Source organism: Palaemon carinicauda, chromosome 14, assembly GCF_036898095.1.
Source record: "Palaemon carinicauda isolate YSFRI2023 chromosome 14, ASM3689809v2, whole genome shotgun sequence".
NCBI lineage: Eukaryota > Metazoa > Arthropoda > Malacostraca > Decapoda > Palaemonidae > Palaemon > Palaemon carinicauda.
In genome coordinates this window covers 109,439,407-109,449,469 of record NC_090738.1, presented here as the reverse complement: position 1 = coordinate 109,449,469, position 10,063 = coordinate 109,439,407, and positions in this window count along the sequence as shown.

The window sequence follows — 10,063 nt, the reverse complement described above, 5'->3', positions numbered from 1 at the left end:
GTCTTAGGCTTTGATCATATGAATATGTGGTCAGTCATGAAGGCTTTGTCCCTGTCCTTGGCCTTAGCCGTTCATGAGCGACCTTACAAATCTTTAAAAAAATCTTGAAACTATTTTCCTGTTAATAACCATCTTAACCAATTAGAACCTTTACGACACAATGGCCTATCCTGATCCTTATTGTTTATAGTCACAGTAAAGATTCCATTCAAAATAAGTCCCGCCCCCTGATGACGTCATAGCTAATCACGTCGTCTCCCACGTTAGCCGTGGTCGCTATACATCCTCTTGAAATTTCAAACTATACTAACTTATAATCACTTTTAAGGGGATGTGTTTTGACCACCTTTAATGCTGGAGACAACATGATTGGCTATGACATCATCAGGGGGTGGGGCTTATTTTTACCCGGAATCTGTGCGGCAACTATAGTGAAGCATTACCTTTCTTGGAATGAGAAAAAAAAAAAGTCTTTCATGTTCTTAAGAAAATTTCTAATTTTGCTAAAAAAAATTAGCAAAAATCTGCAATCCACAAATTAATTGAATAAAATTCTTTTTATTTATACGATTTACTTAAATTGTAACATTTTCTACCTTCCATATAAGTATATATCTATTGTGCATTCTGCTTTCATTCTATCTTTCACCTTCAAAAAAAAATACAAAATAAAGGTAAAGGTAAAAGTGTCTGGTTTTAGTTCCAGTTTCATCAGAATAGATACTCACCAGAACGTCAGCCGGGCAAGTTCAACCCCCCACTGTCGTGCCTAACCACACCAGTATCCTCCCCAGTAAACAGCTTAAACCTACGGTCCCGGGCTTGGGTCGATTTGCAGCCATGCGAATGCAAGGCGAACACGTCACCACTATAATATTCTAATTTTTTCGTGCCATGAAAATATCCTCTTTTACACAATTTTCACATTTTAAATATGAAATATATCTCATTTTCCAAATAAGAAAAGCCATAAAAACTCCCAATATACTAATCAAGAGACCAATTTACTCTCCGTTCGAAGTTCCATATAATAAAGGAAAACATTTCCGATGTACAATTCTGTGTATTTGGTTGTGATCAGAAGCAAATTGTTTTAAAGACCAAAAGGTAAAAACATCAGCCTCAAATCATGGTTAATTTGTCAGACTTATCTAAAGCTCAGAATTGTCTTATCCTCAATGTTTATCAATCATTTATAAAACACATATTGAAATTACTTTTATTACTATAAATGTTTCATGTATATCAAGTAGTAGTAGTAGTAGTAGTAGTAGTAGTAGTAGCAGTAGTAATAGGAGAAGCTTATATCTACAAATCTACTGAACCTTAGTAAGAAGAGCTGCAGGGTGCTGGTATGTGATTGGTCCACGAGACATGGGATCAGCCAATGAGAGACCGTATTTAGGAGTGCTTAGATGGATACAAAAACATGCTTGGAGAGAGAGAGAGAGAGAGAGAGAGAGAGAGAGAGAGGAGAGAGAGAGAGAGAGAGAGAGAGAGAGAGAGAGAGAGAGAAGTAAATCCAGATAAGTTAAAGATTAAAAAATATATATATGTATATGTATATATATATATATATATATATATATATATATATATATATATATATATATATATATATATATATATATATATATATATATAATGAATAAAAAAAATTCTAAAAATTTTCTGATTTCGAAGGTGTTAATCTAGATCTGAGGTAATTGTGTGCCTTACCTCCAAGGTACTTTCACCAGCAAAGAGATGTAACCTAGATACAAACTTGTTTATATTAGAACTTGAGATTGTGGTGCTCGATGATTGAAAGTAATGAATAGTCGATTTTGGATTTTGAAGAGAATAAATCGTTTTATGGAAACCGTAAACCTTAAAATTATAACTTTGTTCCTATAACCAATAACATCAAATAGAACAGTGTCTAGTCCACTGCAGGGCAAAGGCCTCGGGCATGTCCTTAGTCATGTCTGACGTTTAATCAGTTTCACCACCACGCTGGGTAACTGTAGATGGATGATGGTGGGAGATTTTAGTCTGATCGCTCACAGCAAACCAACCAAGTATGGGTGTCCCCGACTATTACAACTTTGCTGATTATGGCGATACACAAACCCTTCTCTTCCACAACGTTAAGGTATCCCCACCCAGAAATGGGTTTATATAAAGAACATAATACATTTAGAGAAATTTGTGATTTTCACCTATGACAGCCTGTCTGAAATAACACCTTTCTCTTTCTGAGTAAAACTGGAAAACAGATTACTTTCATTTCCGGTGGAAGTCCAAAACTTTTTATTTTCATGAAATATTTCTCCATCTCAGAGAAAACTATTTTCTCTTCTCACCTGTCAGTTTACAAAGGATATTTAGATTCATCCTCTTACAGGAATGACTTAAAAGTTTTTCTTTTTCACAGAGAGAGAGAGAGAGAGAGAGGAGAGAGAGAGAGAGAGAGAGAGAGAGAGAGAGAGAGAGAGAGGAGAGGAGAGAGAGAGAGTCCAGTAATAAATAGCAAGCAGAAAGGTTGAATATGATTTTCAGGAAGGATTAAAAGTTATTTTAAAAGAAAGTAAATACAAGGAAAAAAAAAAGGTTAGTGAACACATGAAAATCAGAGTAAAAGATATACTTGAAGAAATGTTGTAGGATATGAATGTGGAAGACAGAGGAGAGGTAGATTTATCTGAAGTAATTCTCAGATGGGTTATAGAAATGCAAAATATTCTTTTGGATTGATTATGGATGTTATAGGAAAGGCGATTACGATGCTCGTAGAAGGCAAGACTTTGTTGATTGATAAGATTACAAGCGAGATGGTGAAGTATGGTGGACGATGGTGTGGTTGGAGTCTGAATGAAATATATCACTCACTCACTCACTAAATCCCGTCCGGAATTCTCCGGGTTGGGTCCTGCATCTGATATCGCCATTCTCTCTAGAGACTCCTATCCAATGCCATCTGTGCCAGCTGCTGAAATGTCTCGCCTTCATTTGCTTTCTTGAAGGTTTCCACCCACGTATCTCTTGGTCGTGCTCTCGGTCTATTTCCGGCCACTTGACCATGAAGCACTATCTTTGGCCATCTGTCCTGTTCCATCCTCTGTACATGCCCAAACCATCACATATATATATATATATTTATATATATATATATATATATATATATATATATATATATATATATATATATATATATATATATATATATATATATATATATATATATATATTAAAAGTTTTGAACTAGACCATCATAATAAATTTATTATTATTATTATTATTATTATTATTAGTAGTAGTAGTAGTAGTAGTAGTATCATTATTGATTATTATTGTTGTTGTTGTTGTTGTTATTTAAACTACAAGATAAAAGTCTCGAGTTAGCACAAGAAATGGAAGAACTTTTAAACACATCGGTAAATTATCAGGTCATAAATTTTCCCGTGATCTCCCAATAAAGGCAAATGTTTCGAATTAATGAACTGTGAAGTTTTATATGGGAAGAGATAATTAACATCCAACAGCCAAGGTCCGTCCATTAAGTGACCAGCCTCCAAATTCCATTTCAGATTTAAATGTATGTATGTGTTTGTGTATATGAGTGTGTGTGTGTGAATATGTGTGTGTTTGTAGGTCTGTGTATATGCATATATATATAGTATATATGTATATATATAAATATATATATTTATATATATATATATATATATATATATAATATATATATATATATATATATATATATATATATATATGTATATATATAAATATATGCATATATATATATATATATATATATATATATATATATATATATATATATATATATATATATATATATATATATATAATATATATATATATAAATATATATGTATATATACAAACATATACATACATTTATATATATATATATATATATATATATATATATATATATATATATATATATATATATATATATACATACACAATTTAGAGAGGTATGGAAAAAAATAATGATAGGAATAATACTTGGAGACATAAAAAGAGAAACATTGGATACCAGAGTGTACTAAAGTAGAGGGTTTTTAACAACATGTAAGAAAAAGAAATGGACATGGGCAGGACATATAATATAAGTCACACACAATATATGGACATTCAAGATAACAGAATGGGTTTCAAGAGATTGCAAAAGAAGCCGGAGATGTAAGTGAAGACGATGGATTATTATTATTATTATTATGATTATTACTAGCCAAGCTACAACCCTAGTTGTAAAAGCAAGATGCTATATGCCCAGGGGATCCAACAGGGAAAAATTGCTCAGTGAGGAAGGAAAATAAGGAAATAAATAAATCATGAGAATAAATTAACAATAAATCATTCTAAAATAAGTAACAACGTCAAAATAGATATGTCCTATATAAACTATTAACAACGTCAAAAACCGATATGTCATGTATAAAATATAAAAAGACTCATGTCATCCTGGTCAACATGAAAACATTTGCTCCTACTTTGAACTTTTGAAGTTCTACTGATTCAACTACCTCATTAGGAAGATCATTCCACAACTTGATAACAGCTGGATAAAAACTTCTAGAGTTCTTTATAGTACTGAGCCTCATGATGGAGAAGGCCTGGCTATTAGAATTAACGTCCTGCCTAGTATTACGAACAGGATAGAATTGTCCAGGGAGATCTGAATGTAAAGGATGGTCAGAGTTATGAAAAATCTTAAGCAACCTGCATAATGAACTAATTGAACGACGGTGCCAAAGATTAATATCTAGATCGGGAATAAGATATTTAATAGACCGTAAGTTTCTGTCCAACAAATTAAGATGAGAATCAGCAGCTGAAGACCTGACAGGAGAACAATACACAAAACAAGGTAGAATGAAAAAATTAAAAGACTTCTTCAGAATAGATTGGTCACCGAAAATCTTGTAAGACTTTCTCAATAAGCCAATGTTTGTGCAATTGAAAAAGACACAGACCTAATGTGTTTCTCAAAAGTAAATCTGCTGTCGAGAATCACACTTAAAATTTTAAAAGAATCATACAAATTTAAAAAAACATTATCAATACTGAGATCCGGATGTTGAGGAGCAATCTTATAGTTCTGAATGTGATTTATATCAATACTGCTGCTTAGTGATCAATTGGGGGATTGATATAAGCCAATATTTCAAGAATAAAAAAAGAACTAAGTATTTTTTTGAATTTCATTCACAAAACCAATAAAGACTCAAAGTAATTTTATGGAATAAATACTTACGTATATGGTTTTGAAATGCTTCTCCCATTTTTTACTGTTTCTTCACTTGCGAAATTGGACTTGATACTTTTCAGAGTTGATAATAAATCTGCATTTAGTTGCAAATCGTATGCTGAAACACCAGCTTTCTTTAAACCATATTTTGCATATAAAAGGTTCACGAAAGTAGCATTCGCCAACGAATTTCTTAGATCAGTTTTTATTAGTTGCAGCTGACGGAATATTCCTTCATCAGTGGTGTTTGTATGAGGAAGTTACAACACTGATCCAACCAATTATGCCAAATTTGGATAAGTTGGTGTGCTATTACTATCAGTTTCAAATAATTGTAATTTTCAGAAATTAGCAACATTGTGAATATCACTATGATCCCTTCTCATACCTAATTTTCTCCACTTGAAGTCAACCATACTTCGATTGCAATCATTTACCATATATGGATATGGATCCATTACATTTGGGAGGGAAGGATGGGCAAAGTTTTGAGGCCTTTCAAGGCTTAAGAAACTTCAAAGGTTTACGCAAGGATGCATTGAATCCCCATCGTACCTGATAAAATAATCCTACTAAAAGTTAACTGATGTGTTTTTTGATTTAACAATTACCTCTTTATCTCTGCTGACAACTGAGCGAGTCTCTGTTGCATTAATTCCAACATTAAACATTTAGCGTTGTAATTTGAACATGTTTACTATGCCATCAATTGCAAATGGGTCACAGTTGCGAACAGTATCTAACTTATATTCATTGTTCAATGGTGTCCGAGCCACAACATCATATGTGGGGGAAATTTGAGTGAAAATCTGAAATTCTTTTTGTTGTTTCGATGAGGAGGGACTAAAATAATTGTAGACTACGCATTCCGACAGAAATCCTCTAGATAAGTTTTAAGTTTTATGTAGGCATGCGATACACACGAAAAAAAAAAAAAAAGTGACAAGCGCATTTTACGTATGTAACAGAGCTATATTCTGCTTCATTAATGATTCCACGCTCTTCCCCAGGGTTGTGGGTGGACTATTTGGTAACGTGCCTGACTGGTGATCGCCAGATAGTGGTTCGAGTCCTGCTCAAACTCAATAGTTTCTAGTGTATGCAACCTCACCATCCTCGTGAGCTAAGGTTGGGGACTTTGGGTTAGTCTATAGGTCTCCCTGCTGAATTATCAGCAGCCGCCTTGCCCACCCTGGTTCTAGCTTGGATGGAGAAATTGATTGGGCGCAGATCATATGTATATATGGTCAGTCACTAGGGCAATGTCGTGCTTGCTAGGGCAATGGCATTGTCCCTTGCCTCAGCCATTCAGGAGGGACCTTTAAACCTTAAACATGTTTCTGTTGAATATTAAATTTCATTGGAATACTTTTGTCGACTATTCTCTTTTTGATAACATTAGCCGACATTTAATAATTTCAATTGTATTGGAAAAAGTCACTGAAGTCACATTGCTAGTTTTTTACTTCTTCCAATAGCAATTGTCTCGTCTAGAATAAGGCTAAATTTGGAGATCTTAAGAATATTCGCAAGATCATTTGAAAAATTTACCCTAAGACCTTGTCTAACAATTTTTGCGCACTTTGAAGACCCATTCTTAAATTTTGGAGAGCTGAAGTTTCAACAGAATTAGATGCACGGACACACTCAAGTAGGTGGACTATATATATATATATATATATATATATATATATATTATATATATATATATATAATATATATATATATATATATATGTATATATAAGATTTATTATTAGCTAAGCTACAACCCTAGTTGGAAAAGCAAGATGCTAGAAGCCCAAGGGATCCAACAAGGAAAAATAGCCCGTCAAGGCAAGGAAATAAGGAAATAAAAAAACGATATAAGAAGTAATGAACAAATAGAATAAAATATTTTAAAAACACCAACAACATTAAAACAGGTATTTCATATACAAACTATAAAAAGTCTTATGTCAGCCTGTTCAACCTGAAAACATTTGCTGCAAGTTTGAAATTTCGAAGTTCTACTGATTAGGAAGATCATTCAACAACTAAATATATACATTATATTATATATATATATATATATATATATATATATATATATATATATATATAAATATATATATATATATATATATATATATATATATATATGTATATATATATATGTATATATATATATATATATATATATATAAATATGTATATATGTATATATACATATATATATATATATATATATATATATATATACATATACATATATATATATATATATATATATACATATATATATATATATATATATATATATATATATATATATATATATTTATATATATACATATATGTATATATATACATATATATATATATATATATATATATATATATATATATATATATATATATATATATATATTATGGGTGTGTTTAAATGCGTATTTTCACGTACTTGCTTGATAAGATATGTAATCATCTAATAATCTTCGTTATATAAGGGACCCTGATTTTTTTTTTTTTTGTCTGTGCAATCAATAAAGTCCCTCAGAATTACCGTTACACGTTGGTTTTAATGTGGGTGTTTACATAATCCATTCATAATTATTAAATAAAATCTAATTAATGTGAGGAAGACTATGGTCTGCTCACTGAGCTGATTGCGTAGAAATCTCATGCAGTCATAATTAAATTCAATTAATTTCAAAGTAATAATAAATTCGTAATTCATGGAAAATAGGAAAATAAAGTTTATTGGACACAACTATTAAGCAAACATTACGTAGTAACCCAAAGAAACATATAAATATATAATATGAAAATTATGTGGAAACCCCCCAAAAAATATATGAATATAAAAATTCTATAAAAATCCAAAAAAAAATATAAGATTATAATAACTGAATGAAATCTCCCAGGAAGACAGACATTTATGGAAAATCAATTAAATCTCACCAGATTTACCTAAAGAATTGAGACTGAAGGTAAACTCAGGAACCACATAAAGTGGGGAAACAGACGTTATATTAAAAAAAAGATACAGGTATAGAGTAAGAAATTATACATGAAGCTCAAGGAAAATGTAAATAAGCAATAAAGACCGATTCTAGTCTAGATAAATAGACATAATTTAGGGTTGTTGAGGCCTGACTGGTAACGATTCTGCCAGGGGGTTTGCCAGTCGGGGGTTCGAGTCCCGCTCAGACCCGTTAGTACCATTAGTGTCTGCAACCTTACCATCCTTGTGAGCTAAGGTTGGGGGGTTTGGGGGAGCCTATAGGTGTATCTGCTGACTCATCAGCAGCCACTGCCTGGTCCCCCAGGGTCCTAGCTTGGAAGGAGATGAGGCTTGGGCGTTGATCATATAATATATGGCCATTCTCTAGGGTATTGTTCTGTTTGCTATGGCAATATCACTGTCCCTTGTCTCTGCCATTCATGAGCGACCTTTAAACCTTTAAGCATACCGTAATTTCTTTACCTCCAAGTATTCCTCTGGGACACGATCTCGGCCAAAGCCTTGCTTTACCAAAATCGTCTTTTGTCGGGCCAACAAAGCAAGGCCAAAATGGCCTTTAAAGGAATTCCGACCGAGCAATAACACTGTCATTATTTCTAGTTTTTACCCGGAATATCTCAGTTATGCGCTCTCCGTTACCTTTTGCCTGCGAGCGCACTTCATTTGCTCAGCGTTAAAGACGTTTAGTGCAAGCATCATTTGTTAGTTCTATTACGTGTACGCTTTTCATCTCCACGAGTCGATATTGGAGGAGTTTTTCACACCTGCAGGGAGACCTAAAATTAGCTAGCATGCATCAAGTCGATTAGACGGAAAAAATAACTTTAGTCAAATATTGATAGGAAAAAAACATGATCATAATAATAATAATAATAATAATAATAATAATAATAATAATAATAATAAAAATAATAATAATAATAATGATAATAATAGTAATAATAATAATAATAATAATAATAATAATAATAATAATAATTGGGAAGAAGACCCTCTTTCAGTCAAGCCTCATTAAAAATGATGGCTGCCTCAGTATTATTTTTTTTTATAATTAAGTTTTTCTAATGATACTAATTTTCTTCTTTTCAGCAATACTGCATTCCGCCACTAGCTATACTCTGTTGGACATCGGGGAAGTGAACAAAATATTTAGAAAAATTTCTATGATAATAATAATAATAATAATAATAATAATAATAATAATAACATTATTAATAATAATAATATATACATATATATATATATATATATATATATATATATATATATATATATATATATATATATATATATATAGTATATATATATATATATATATATATATATATATATATATATATATATATATATATATTATATATAGTATATATATATATATATATATATATATATATATATATATATATATATATATAGATGTATATACAATTACACGCATATTCATATATATAATATATATGAATATACATTTATACACAACTATATATGTCTATGTTTGTGTGCGTACGTATAAAAGTCTTTTTATTGGTAAAACATCAAGGCTGGGCATGAAGATCCCCTGAAGTCAAATATAAATCTCCCTTACCATGATATCATATGATTTCACACCCGTCTAGAACCCAGGAAAATGCAACAAAGTTTATGAGTCTGATGTAATTGTTATAAGTTGTCTTCGTAAGAGAAATTTATGGGAAACTATCAATTAATTAATTCCCCTTCGGCTTTTGGTATTCATTATGTCTCGGTGCTGACTCTACAAAACCACTAAGTCCTTTATTTTTGACATGTTTTCTTATT